We start from the raw sequence: 12,375 nt of genomic DNA on the forward strand, positions 1-12,375 counted from the left end.
TCCTCTCTGTCTCTCCTCCTCTCTGTATATCTGACTTTCCAATAAATAAATCAATCTTTTAAAATACATAGATAAATAATTAAAAAATGGGCAAAAGAAATGAACAAACATGTTTCAAAAGAACAGATCCAAATGGCTAATACACATATGAAAAGATGTTCACAGGCCCGGTGCGATGGCGCAGTGGTTAAAGTCCTTGCCTTGCATGCCCGGGATCCCATATGGGCGCCAGTTCTAATCCCGGCGGCCTCCGCTTCCCATCCAGCTCCCTGCCTGTGGCCTGTGAAAGCAGTCGAGGACGGCCCAAGGCTTTGGGACCCTGCACCCACGCGGAAGACCCAGAAGAGGCTCCTGGCTTCAGACTGGCTTAGCATTGTCCGTTGTGCTCACTTGGGGAGTGAATCATCGGACGAAAGCTCTTCCTCTCTGTCTCTCCTCTTTGTATATCCGCCTTTCCAATAAAAATAAAACAAATCTTTATTTAAAAAAAAAAAGAAAGAAAAGTTGTTCAGGCTCCCTAACCATCAGAGAGATACAAATTTAAACCACATTGAGGTACCACCTAACTCCAGTCAGACTGGCCTGCATTCAGAACACCTGCTGGCCTGGATGTGGGGAGAAAGGTACCCTCCTTCACTGCTGGTGGGAGTGCAGGCTAGTACAACCAATACGTAAAAAAGTATGGAGACTGCTTAGACAATTGCAAATCAACCTGCTATATGACCCAGCTAGCCACTCCTAAGAATATACCCAGAAGAAATTAAAACTACCTATGAGAAGGAAATCTGTAATTCTATATTTATAGCAACACAATCTACAACAGCAAAAACATGGAAACAACCCAGATGCCCATCCAACCAGGAGTAGCTAAAGAAACGGTGGTACATCTACTCAATGGAATATTATTCAGCCATTAAAAAGAATGCAATTATACAATTTGCAACTAGATGGGCCCAACTAGAGACCAGTAGGCTCAGTGGAATAAGTCAATCACAAAAAGAGAAATACCGTATGTTTTCTCTAATACAAGGAATCCATCATACACATTGCAATGTATAGTGGTAGAGTAATGGAGACTACCACATCCAGAAGAGAAGACACAATGCAACATGCATCTCTGCTTCCAAACAAAAGATGGACTCCCAACGAAAGTGTTGGAGAGACCTAGACAATGGGATGATGGACTGTCTGACATCATCTGTACCATCAATGTTGGGGCATACTTAAATAGCAGACCGATGCAATTGTAACTCCTTATGAAGAGTTGTGATATTATGGGAAAAATCAATCGGGTGCAGGAGGGAGCGTGGGAAAATAGGGGGAGGGGATTCCCAGGCTATACAATGTTGCACAAAAAATTTCAAAACCAAAATAACCCAGAATGCCACCGATTCACTGTTGCATAATTTAATATTTTTCCAAAAGAAGTAGACAAGGGAAGGAAATAAATGACAAAGAAACAGGAATGAAGATAAAATTCTTTTTGGTTTACATTTTGTGACCCCTGATTTTATTAATAATGAAACCTATTAAATACCAAGACTGCATTTAGCCATTAAAAATAAAATACTGCTATTTGCTGCAAAATAAATGAAATTGGAAATGATAATATAAGGCAAATGCACAAATAAACCTAACAAGTTATCACATATACAAATGTCAAAAAATCACGGCTGCAAACAAAGCCATTCCAATCTACAGTTGATCTCCCTCAATATCCCCCTTTACCTCAGATACATGAAGGAAACAATATGGAAGTAATAGTCTTACCCACTATCCTATAGCCCTTGAACCTTTTTACGCTAATTAACTATGTAAAGATTGTCAAAAATATAATTAAAAATGAAAAAAAAAAACCACAGTTGATGCTTCTTAAATTCTTTCCTGTACTTTTCTTTTGGCATCTACTGGTTCACTCCTCAGGTGGCCACAACAGCCAGAACTGAGCTGATCTGGAGCCAAGAGCCAAGAGCCACCTCCAGGTCTAACATGCAGCTGCAGGGCTCCAAGATGTCGGGCTGTCATCTACATTTTTCCCAGGTCACAAGCAGGGAGATGGATAGGAAGTGGAGCAATCAGGGGATTTAACCACAATTGTGAGAATTTCAGCAGTGTGGACAGGTGGCACCATATCAGAAGCCATCAGGTGTAATCAATTCAGACAACTGGTGCCTTAACGTTTTATTGCTTAGGTTCTAATACAAAAGCCGCTTTGCTTTAATACTTGCTGCATTCCCTCGACTTGTCCACAAGGTGGCTGTACCGCCCCCCCCCAAAAAATAAATAAAATCAGGCCCCAAATCAAGGTGGAACTGTGCCTGGGCGCTCTCCCCTCCTCACTGCGCAATGTGTTAAAATGTCAGACCTATTGTTCAAGGTCAGTGGCGCAGAGTGAGGTCCCCTGCTGTCCCCTCCCGCCCCGGGGCCTGACGAGATGCTCGCACACTCACCCTTCCAGCTCCTGAGGGGTCGGGCGTCCTCCAGGGGCTCCTGCCACGAGGGAGCTCACAGGGCAGCACCGGCTCAGCCAACTGTGCCTTCCCGGGAGCAGAACCAGGGATATGGCGGCGCCTGAGAAGGAAAGAAGACCCCGCGGTGTTCTGTAGTGTTCCCTGGGCGCGCCTGATTGAACCCAAGGCATCAGAGCATGCGCAGCCAATCAGAGCTACGATGGGGAAGAGGGCGGACACTTGGGTTTCTGGAGGGAGGGGAGTGGGGCGGGGCTTCTACTCGGGTCTGAAGAGGCCTGCTCTTCTGCAGCTGGAGCCTCCCACCAGCAGGGGACGCTGTCACCTGTCAGATAATCCACCTGCTGGGCTCTCCTTTCCTCTCTGGTTCCTGGTGCTGTTCAAGTCTGGAATCCCAAAAATGTGTGACGATAACTTCCAATTTATTGAATGTTCAGTTGATTCTGGGACTTTTGCTGTTAAGTCATTTGATTTTTTAAAATACAGAATTGAAGAAGAATTGAATATATAGCATAAATTAATCTTTTCAATCTCATTTTTCTTACTAATTTTCTTTTTCTGTTCTGTATATTTTTAAAGACTTATTTATTTTTATTGGAAAGGCAAATATGCTAAGCAGAGGAGAGACAAAAAGAAAGAGTTTCTGTCCGATGATTCACTCCCCAAATGTCCACAATGGCTGGAGCTGTGCAGATCCAAAGCCAGGAGCCAGGAGACTCTTCCTGGTCGCTTACATGCGTGTAGTGTCCCAAAGCTTTGGGCCGTCCTCAACTGCTTTCTCAGGCCACAGGCAGGGAGCTGGATAGGAAACAGGGCTGCCAGGATTAGAACCCGCATCTAAATGGGATCCTAGCACGTTGAAGACAAAGACTGTAACCTCTATGCTATGCCGAGCCCTGTGTTCTGTATTTTTATTGCCATATTGCTCCATATATGTTTCTTATTAGTTCATAGAAATCTTGATTCTCTCATCAGGTTAACTTTTATTTTCCCTTCTGTTGGATTATCTATACATATTTGATCTTTAGTACAGATTGAGAGTTCTGCTGCTTAGAACTTGACCACTAGGCATACAACTTCCTTTCTTTGTCTAATTTTGTGATTATATATCCAGAATAATAATTAAGAGACAAGGTGACAAGAAAAAGCCCTATCTAGTTTTACGGAAGGGAAAAAGTTTCACTGTTATATGTTAGCAGTGCTGGTCATTATGGATGCATTGTATCCTTTGTAAGAGTAAGGAAATTGCTATTTTCCATTATTCTACTAGCAGTTTCATATTGTCACTAGAAGCTCAATTTTATTTTAGAAACTCTTTTTAACATTTAATATTAGTGGTCTTTTTAAAATCTGCGCTCTTCTGCCTGAAGGCAAATATTACTTACTTGACAACTTTTGAATGTTTACCACCTTTGCATCATCTTTCCATATCCTGATTGTTGGTGATTTCATTTGTTTTCATACGTAGCTTACTAATATTTATTTAAAATGCTTGTGTACCCTCACATAAAGCTTTTTATTTTACTTTTTTTTTGTTTCATGTTGTGTATGATCCATGTAGTGCTGAACCCAGAAAATAAATCTTTAAATAAACAAATCAGCAAATATCATTAAAAATGAGAAATGTGACATAAACAATCACCTTTAGGAATTGTTTATCAACATCATCCTTCACAAAATCTGTAAGCTTTCACAAGGTCACAGAAGGATTTCCTGAAATATTTAGAAATAAGATGTTTTAAAGCAGAAACCAAAACTGCCAAATTGTCAAAACCATTTTATCAAAATACTTATATTTTGTAAGATACAACATATAAGCTACACTGAACCAGCAACTGAAAAATCAAATCAACCAATAAACAAAATCCCCAAGCAAAACTGCATGCCCAGACTTACAGAAATTTCCAGATACTTAAGGAAGAAAAGCACACCTTCATTTCTAAGACACTCAGAAAGTAGGGGGAAAATCATAAGAAATATATGGTTATGGCTAGTAGCATGGATGGGCAAGGATTAGGGTTAGTGTTTGGGCTAGGGTAAAGAGAAAGTATTGGCCTAATTTAGGTATTAGTGTTAGGGTTAAGATTAGAAACAGGCTCCTCCCTTACCCAAGATATAGGAAGGAAAAAAAAAAAAAAAGAGAGAGAGAGAGAGAGAAAGTGGAAATGATGATCTCACCAAACTTACTGTAGCCATTGACCCTTAACACCCTAATCAACTATATAAAAAGCATCAAAAATCATTGAAACACTAAAAAACAAGATTAGAAGTAAGGTTAGTTTTACAGCAAGAATTAGTACTAGCATTAGAATCAAAGCTAGAGATTTGATCAGCATTAGGGTTAGGGAAAATTATAGTGTTAGGAATGTGCTAGTGTTAAACTGTGGGATATTGCTACAGTTGGCACTAGGATTAAGATCAGTATTAGCATTAGGGTTTGTGTTAAGGCAAGTGCTAAGGTTGAGGTTAAGGTTATAATTAAATTTAGGACAAGAGTGAATATTGGTATTAGGCTTAAGGTTAAGGTTGAGGCTGTGTTTGCTATTACTCTTAGGGTTGAGTTAGGGCTAGGACAGGTTCTAGGATGAAGGCTAAGATTAGAGTTGGGACTATGGCTAATTGGTGTTCATGTTAAGGTTAATGTTAGGGATATGTCAATGGTTATAGTTAGAGAAAGGTTAGCATTATGAATACGGCAAAGTTTAGTGTCAGTATTTAGAGCTAGGGTTAATGTTAGGGGAAGTGTCAGGGTTAGGACAGGATGAGGATTATGTTCTAAAATTCATTTGGCATTATGGTTAAAGCTATGCTTAGAGTTAAGTCTATGCTTGGGGTTAGGGCTGGGTTAGTTTGGGTTAGGGCATGATTCTTATTAGGGTTAGGGTTAGAAAGCGATTTTGTGTTAGTGCTAGGATGAAATCTACAGTAGGGCTACAGTTGGAGAGAAGATTAAGTCAGGACTAGGGCAAGGGTTACTACTACGGTTAGGACTAGATTAAGAATCAGGGCTTGGTTTAAATTTTGGAATCCTATCCCTAACTCTATCCCTAACTAACCCTATCCCTAACTCTAACCCAGCCTTAGGCTTTATCCTAACCTTAAATCTGTTTACAACCCTAACCCTAAACCTGGTCCCAACCTTAGCATTACTCCTCATCCTAACCCTGACTATGACACTGACTCAATCTCTTAACTTTTTATAGCTGTAATCATCAGCCAGGCTGTAGGCCCCAGTCTAAGTCTAACCTTGACCCTAGTCCTAATTTCAACCTGAATTAGCCATAATTTTAACTCTAACACTAACCATAGCCATAACCCTTGCTCTAGCCTTGGCCCTAACCCTATTCTTAGAATAAAGTTAACCTTAATCCTAACACTGACCCTGAAATAACTCTAATCTTAATTCAAATTTAGTTCCAAACCTAATACTAACTCTAGCATTAAATCTAGCTGTGTTCGCCCCGCCTACAGGGAAGCACAACTGCAACGCCATTGCAGTCCACCAGAGGGCAGGGCAGTCCACAGTCCATACATGTTGTAAACTATTGTGTGCTTACACGTGCTGCCTCCTGCAACCAGCCTTGCTACTGGAGTGGATGGTGTCCCATTATGTAGACTTACCAATTTTCCTAAATGATTTTTAGATTGCTTAAAATTTTTTGCAGATTTTAAGGGATGTACAAGGTTAAGTTTGCAAATGCATAGAGCCCGGTGCAATGGTGTGATGGTTAAAGACCTCGCCTTGAACACCCCAGGATCCCATATGGGTGCCGGTTCTAATCCTGGCAGCTCCACTTCCCATCCAGCTCTCTGCTTGGGGCATGGAAAAGCAGTCGAGCACGGCCAAAGCCTTGGGACCCTGCATCCGTGTGGGAGACCCAGAAAGAAGTCCCTGGCTCCTGGCTTCGGATTGGTGCAACACCGGCCATGGCGGCCATATGGGGACTCATTCACCAGACAGAAGATCTTCCTGTCTCTCCTCCTCTCTGTACATCTGCCTTTCCAATAAAATAAATAACTTAAAAAAAAAGTTGGCTAATATAATGAAAAAATTTTAGCTGTGACACGGCTCAAACTCTAGCCATTAACATAACCTTAAACTTAGCCCCAGCACTAAGCCAATCCATAACTAGAAGCCTGAATTTAATACTAATTACAACCTAGAGCACACCCTAATCCAGAAGTGATGATCTTTAGTCATTGCCCTAATGCTAACTCCCCATGCCGACACTAGCTCCAGCTGTAGCCCCAACCAAAAAATGTAATCCCAATCCTAACCCCAACCTAAGACATGGCCCACCCTGACTCCAACCCTAGCACAGATGGAACCATCACTGTAATACTGAGCCTAGCCCTAACACTGAAGCTTACCCTAGCCGTATTTCTAAACCTAATTTCAATGCTATCTTTATCATCACCCTAACTATAACATTAAGCCTAAATCCAACTGTAGCCAAAACCTTAAATATAAGCCTAACACTAGATTTTTGACCTAACCTTAACCCTAGAGAAACTTTAACACTAGCATTTGCCCTCACCTGAACAGTAACTCTAGCTCTAAGCATAATTCTAGCATTGGCTGTAATCTAACCATATACAAAAATTAGCACAAAACATCTTAATCCTCAATGTAGCCATAGCTTTAATCCTAACATTAACTATAACCCTAACTCTATTCTTTTTAAGACCTTATTTTAATGCAATGTCAGATATACAGAGAGAAAAGACAGAGAGGAAGATCCTTTGTCTGATGATTCACTCCCAAAGTGGCCACAACAGAGCTGAACTGATCCGAAGCCAGGAGCCTGGAGCTTCCTCCAAGTCTCCCATGTGGGTGCAGGGCCAAGGCCTTGGACCATCCTTGACTGCTTTCCCAGGCCACAAGCAGGGAGCTGGATGGGAAATGAGGTTGCCAAGATTAGAACCAGTACCCACATGGCATCCCAATGTGTGCAAGGTGAGCACTTCAGCCACTAGGCTGCTGTGCCAGACCCAAACCTAACTCTATTTTAATGAAACACAGCCCTTACTCTAATTACAACAATAACCCACAATAACTTAACACTAACTTAAAACTGAATCCAAACCATACATATAACCCAAACTCTACATCTAGCATTAATTCAAACACTAATCTGCCCCTAACACTAATCTTAGTACCAATTCTACTTCATATGCTAACACTAATGCTAGGATTGCACATAATCCTATTTGTAAGTCTAAGCCTAACCCTAACCATAGAGCTAACCATAACTCTCAATTCTAACAGTAACCTTACCACTAACCCTAACCTTAACAATTAGCCCTAACCCTCACCACATCTAATCTTTTTTTTTTTATGAACTTTTTTTTTTAAATAATCTTAGTTAGTTATGGTAGAAAGGGTCAAGGGCTACAGGAAAGTAGGTAATACCATTGTTTCCACACTAATATCATTTTTTTCCCCCTGTATCTGGGGCCAGGGGAGAAACAAAGGGAAAAGCCCCACCACACCTAATCTTAATCCTAGCTCTTATTTCACTGCAAAACCAAATCATAAGCGTAAAATTAACCCTAACCCATAAATGTTGCCCTAAGCCTAAATCGAGGCTTTGGTCTACCAGCAACATTATCCCCAGAAATAATGGTGAGCCTAATCCTAACCCTGCACACAACCACATCATTAAACCTAACCATCACCCTCAAGTGACGACTTTTACAATATGGTGATCATATTTCATGATACTGTATTCTATTAGGGAAATCCCACTGAGAGACACGATAGGAAATGAGATGTGCTCTGCTTATGGAAATCAGCTTGCCTTGGCTCATCTCCATGACATGTGTTTTTCCAAACACCATCTCTAGTGGAGAACCAGGATCAATTTGGCTACTTGAAGATATACAAGTATTGTTGTTAATGGAAATGTATAATATTTCCATAGTAGCAGTGTTGAAAAACCCTAGGTTTCACTACATTTTCAGTGGATTTGCACACTCAAACTCAAATGACACCCAGCCCCATATACTCACGATTTGCTAGCTTCGACAGAGGCTGAGCATCCTCTCTGCTGGGACCTGTGGAGAAAAAAAAAAAAAAAAAAAGCTCATACTTCATATAGATGCTTAGGCCTTGCATTTTCTGTATGTTGTTTGTTTCCATGACCAAATTTCCAATCTAAACCTGGTGTCTGTCTTGTCAGGAGAAAATGCAACTTTATTTACGTCCAATCTCAGTGGAAACATTTTCACTAATGCCACATTACTTGTGCTGTATGCTGTAGAAAGCAGAGCTTGAGCCACTCACCCACGTTCTCCACCAGGCAGAGAAGCCTCTGTGTCACCATGGCTTTTCTAGAAGGCTGAGGCTGCAGGATTCTGGGCTGTTATGACCTAGGCAGCTGCTGGTTGGACAGCTTGTATGGCCATGGAGCCCTGTGAGGTCAAAGAGATAAAGCCATTGAGAATGCTGCCTATCACCAGGACAGGCACAAGGGGTTATGTGAGTGAAGTAAGAGTGAAGGCCAAGGCCAGGAGCTTTGCCCTTTCACTTCTTCATGGCCCACCAAAAAAGTTTGTGTACTGCCATCTTCTTGTTGGTCCAACTCATCTAGCAAAGTCCTTACAGTCTTCCTGTGATCTGGGGCTTGACACACCTGTGGCAGCTGAGCCACAAATCACATGAGTGTAACTTCCACAACAGTTATCCCACACCCTTCTTTTGGAACTTTCTTCATACTCTCCACTCATTTTGCACATTATGTCATGGGTGTTATTTACAAGCTTGTTGTAAGTAATGCTTACAGATCTTACATATATACATATTCTTTTATTGCGTTTCACTTTTAGGCAGACTCCCTTTCTAGGTTTTTTTTTTTTTTTTTCATGAAATAGCATTTTGTGTTTGTTCTTGGTGCCCTTGCGCATTGCATCATTCTGGGAATTGTGTTTCTTCCACCTTTGGACCCAAGCATCATGGTTATTATTTCATTTTTGGTTTGGATTATGTAAAGTATTCCTCACAGTATTAATTATTTATATGCTCTTGCTTCAAATAGATGCTTAGGCCTTGCATTTTCTGTATGTTGGTGGTTTCCATGACCAAATATCCACTCTAAACCTGGTGTCTGTCTGGTCAAGAGAAAATGCAACTTTATTTACATCCAATCCCAGGGGAAACATTTTCAATAATGCCATATTACTTGTGCTGTATGCTCTGGGCTTATTTGTGACAATCAAGATGAGATTAAGAAAGTTAAGCTTTCATTTTTATTATTTTGTAATCCTTTTATTTTGACAATCTTTACACAGTTGAATAGGGCACAAAGCGTCAAGGGCTACAGAAAAGTGGGCAAGAACATGGATTCAACATTATTATTATTCTGTATCTGGGGCAAAAGGAAAGAACAAGGGCAAAGTGCCACCCAGCCTCCCATTCATCCCAGGTCCCTAAAGTGGAGTATGCTCCAAGGGTCCTGCTCAAATGGTTTTGATAGTTCAGCAGCTCTGTATTGCTGCCAATCTTGCCCCTCCAATCATGAATAAATTGCTTCAGAATCCATCAGCTAACATAGTCTGCTTTAGAGTCTCTTTTTGCCCAGGTATTCATTGCCATCTCTTGACTGGAATAGTTGATTGATTTGTTCTGTCTTCCAGCCTCTGTTGTAGTACCAGGTGTCCTCTGCAGGTACCTATAGTCAGCCATATCCTCCACGTTATGTTGTCACTGTTCCATCCGAGCCTCTAAGGAGGCTCAGCTTTGACACATGCACTCCGTGGTCAGACCATGAAACCTGCAATTCTCCTCATGGTTGGGGTTCTGAGATCAGCAGTTCAGGTGGAAGGATCCCCAAAGAAACTGTTTTAGGTGATCCCAGGTCTGATTCTTCTGTGTGCATGCCAGTACAGGGTCTGGCACAGTCTGTCATCCCAATTAGCTTTGCACATGATGGTGACTGCAATTGCTGGGTCAGTTCTGTTTCCAGCCCTGCTAGGGTCCAAGCAGCAGGTGTAGATGACATGAAGGTGTGAAGAGAACAGCTCCCCTGTTTGGCCCGGGGAAGATTCCAACTGCCTGGCAGTGCCCAGCAGAGATCTCTGCAACCAACTGAATGCAATTCTACCTTCCTTTGCAAGGACACCCAGCCTCCCCAGTAAGAATTCTGTGATCTAATGAGGCATTTTTGTTTGCCCCTGCAAAATGGCTTTTACAATCAATGTGAGCTTGTGAGTCAATATTGCTGATAGCATCTTGGTAAAAGAACCTTTAACAATGTATGCTGTCTCAATGGCTCTTATGGCCCTTTGGCTGAAGAGCTCAAGAATGAATGTACTAACATCGAAATGCATGCTTCTAATCTTTTGGGATTCACTCATTTCCCTTAGCATTATTTTTTTTACTATTTTTTAATTGTTATCATTTTATAATACCCATAGATAATTCAAGATTGGGGTCTTGTTGTCACAGGTGGTGCCAACATTAGAGCCTAGACCTGAGGAGAGCAGGTGGGGGATGGCAAGCTGAGATAAGCAAGGAATGCATAATCTTTCCTCACTCACCTGTTGTAAATTATGCCCCCTTGGAAGCTACGTCAAACTGCCCTTAAAGAAAACTTTGTAATGGTACTGCTCAGGTCCACACTCTGCAGTCGAGTGGATGCAGCACCATGACGTAAAAGGTCTGTGACAGAGTCTGTAACTGCTTCTGTATAAACAAAGAGGGCAGCTTTCTGGCATTGACCATTACAATGATGAAATTGTAGTGGTCTGTTTCTTTTCTCTCTACAACTATTTCACGCACCCTTCTCATGTTCCTAACTCGGCAGGAGCTGGCCTCCAACACAGCCTTGTATTCCACACCAATCGATGGGTGTTGCAGTAGAGCTCACTTAGCAATCGGACCTCACACAAACCAGTGAGTGCTGCAGCTTAGAATAACCTGCAATAACCCCCACCAGGCCTGAACTCTACCCTGGTTCCCATACTTTCCAGTATACACAGCAGATTGATCCAGTCTGTTCACACACCCCATTTATCTCTTACAAATGTCTATAGGCATTGAAGCCTACTTCAACTCAACCAGCCCCACTATCCAGCACACACATATGCTTGTGGGTGCTGTTCTTTCTAGCCACTGCTGCCTCAATCCTGGTTTTGATGCTGTCCGGTGGGAGTGATAACCTCATACGGAGGTGCCCACTATTTTCCCTCCCAGGCAGACTCTCACTCCTGTGGATGCTGGGGTTCCATGCAGTGGGTGTGAAAGACAGGAAGGTGTGAAGAGTATTGTTCCATTGCAGGCAGGGCTGCAAGAAATTTCCCGCTGCATGGCAGGGCCTAGCGGATATCTGTCTCTACAACCACGTGAATGCAGCTCCACCTCCCTTTGCATGAGCACTGGACAAACCCGCTGAGAATTCTGTAATCGATTTAGCCGTTGTCTGACTCTGCTGAGTTAATGTTAACTACCAATAGGAGCTTGGAAGTTGATGTTGCTGATACTGTTTTAGCCAAAGGGTCTTTTATTATTGCTGTCTCGGCTGCCCCCATTGGCCATATGTAATCAAGGGTGCTAAGTCCCCAGGTGCAGTGGGAATCTATTCTTTCCCTCTTCCCTTGACCTTTAAGTCCTTCCTTCTGTGATTCATTTCCTTCCTTGATTCAAGCTTAAATTGTAGAATGAGGATTGTAGTTGAAATGTGTTACTGATTGATATGCACCATCTATTGACAACTTCTTGACCACAGGGTCAGGATAGATAACATCCTGTTTAAGGTGAAACAAATGGCAGGATTATCCTTGGAAACACCCACTTGACCATGACATAAAAAGTCTGACCCAGAGTTTGACTGTTTCTGTATAAATAAAGTGGACAGCTTTCTTGCATTGTCCATTATGATCATGAAATCGTAGTGGTCCATTTCTTTCC

Source organism: Ochotona curzoniae, unplaced genomic scaffold (genome assembly GCF_017591425.1).
Source record: "Ochotona curzoniae isolate NIBS_2020 unplaced genomic scaffold, NIBS_Ocur_1.0 scaffold_3835, whole genome shotgun sequence".
NCBI lineage: Eukaryota > Metazoa > Chordata > Mammalia > Lagomorpha > Ochotonidae > Ochotona > Ochotona curzoniae.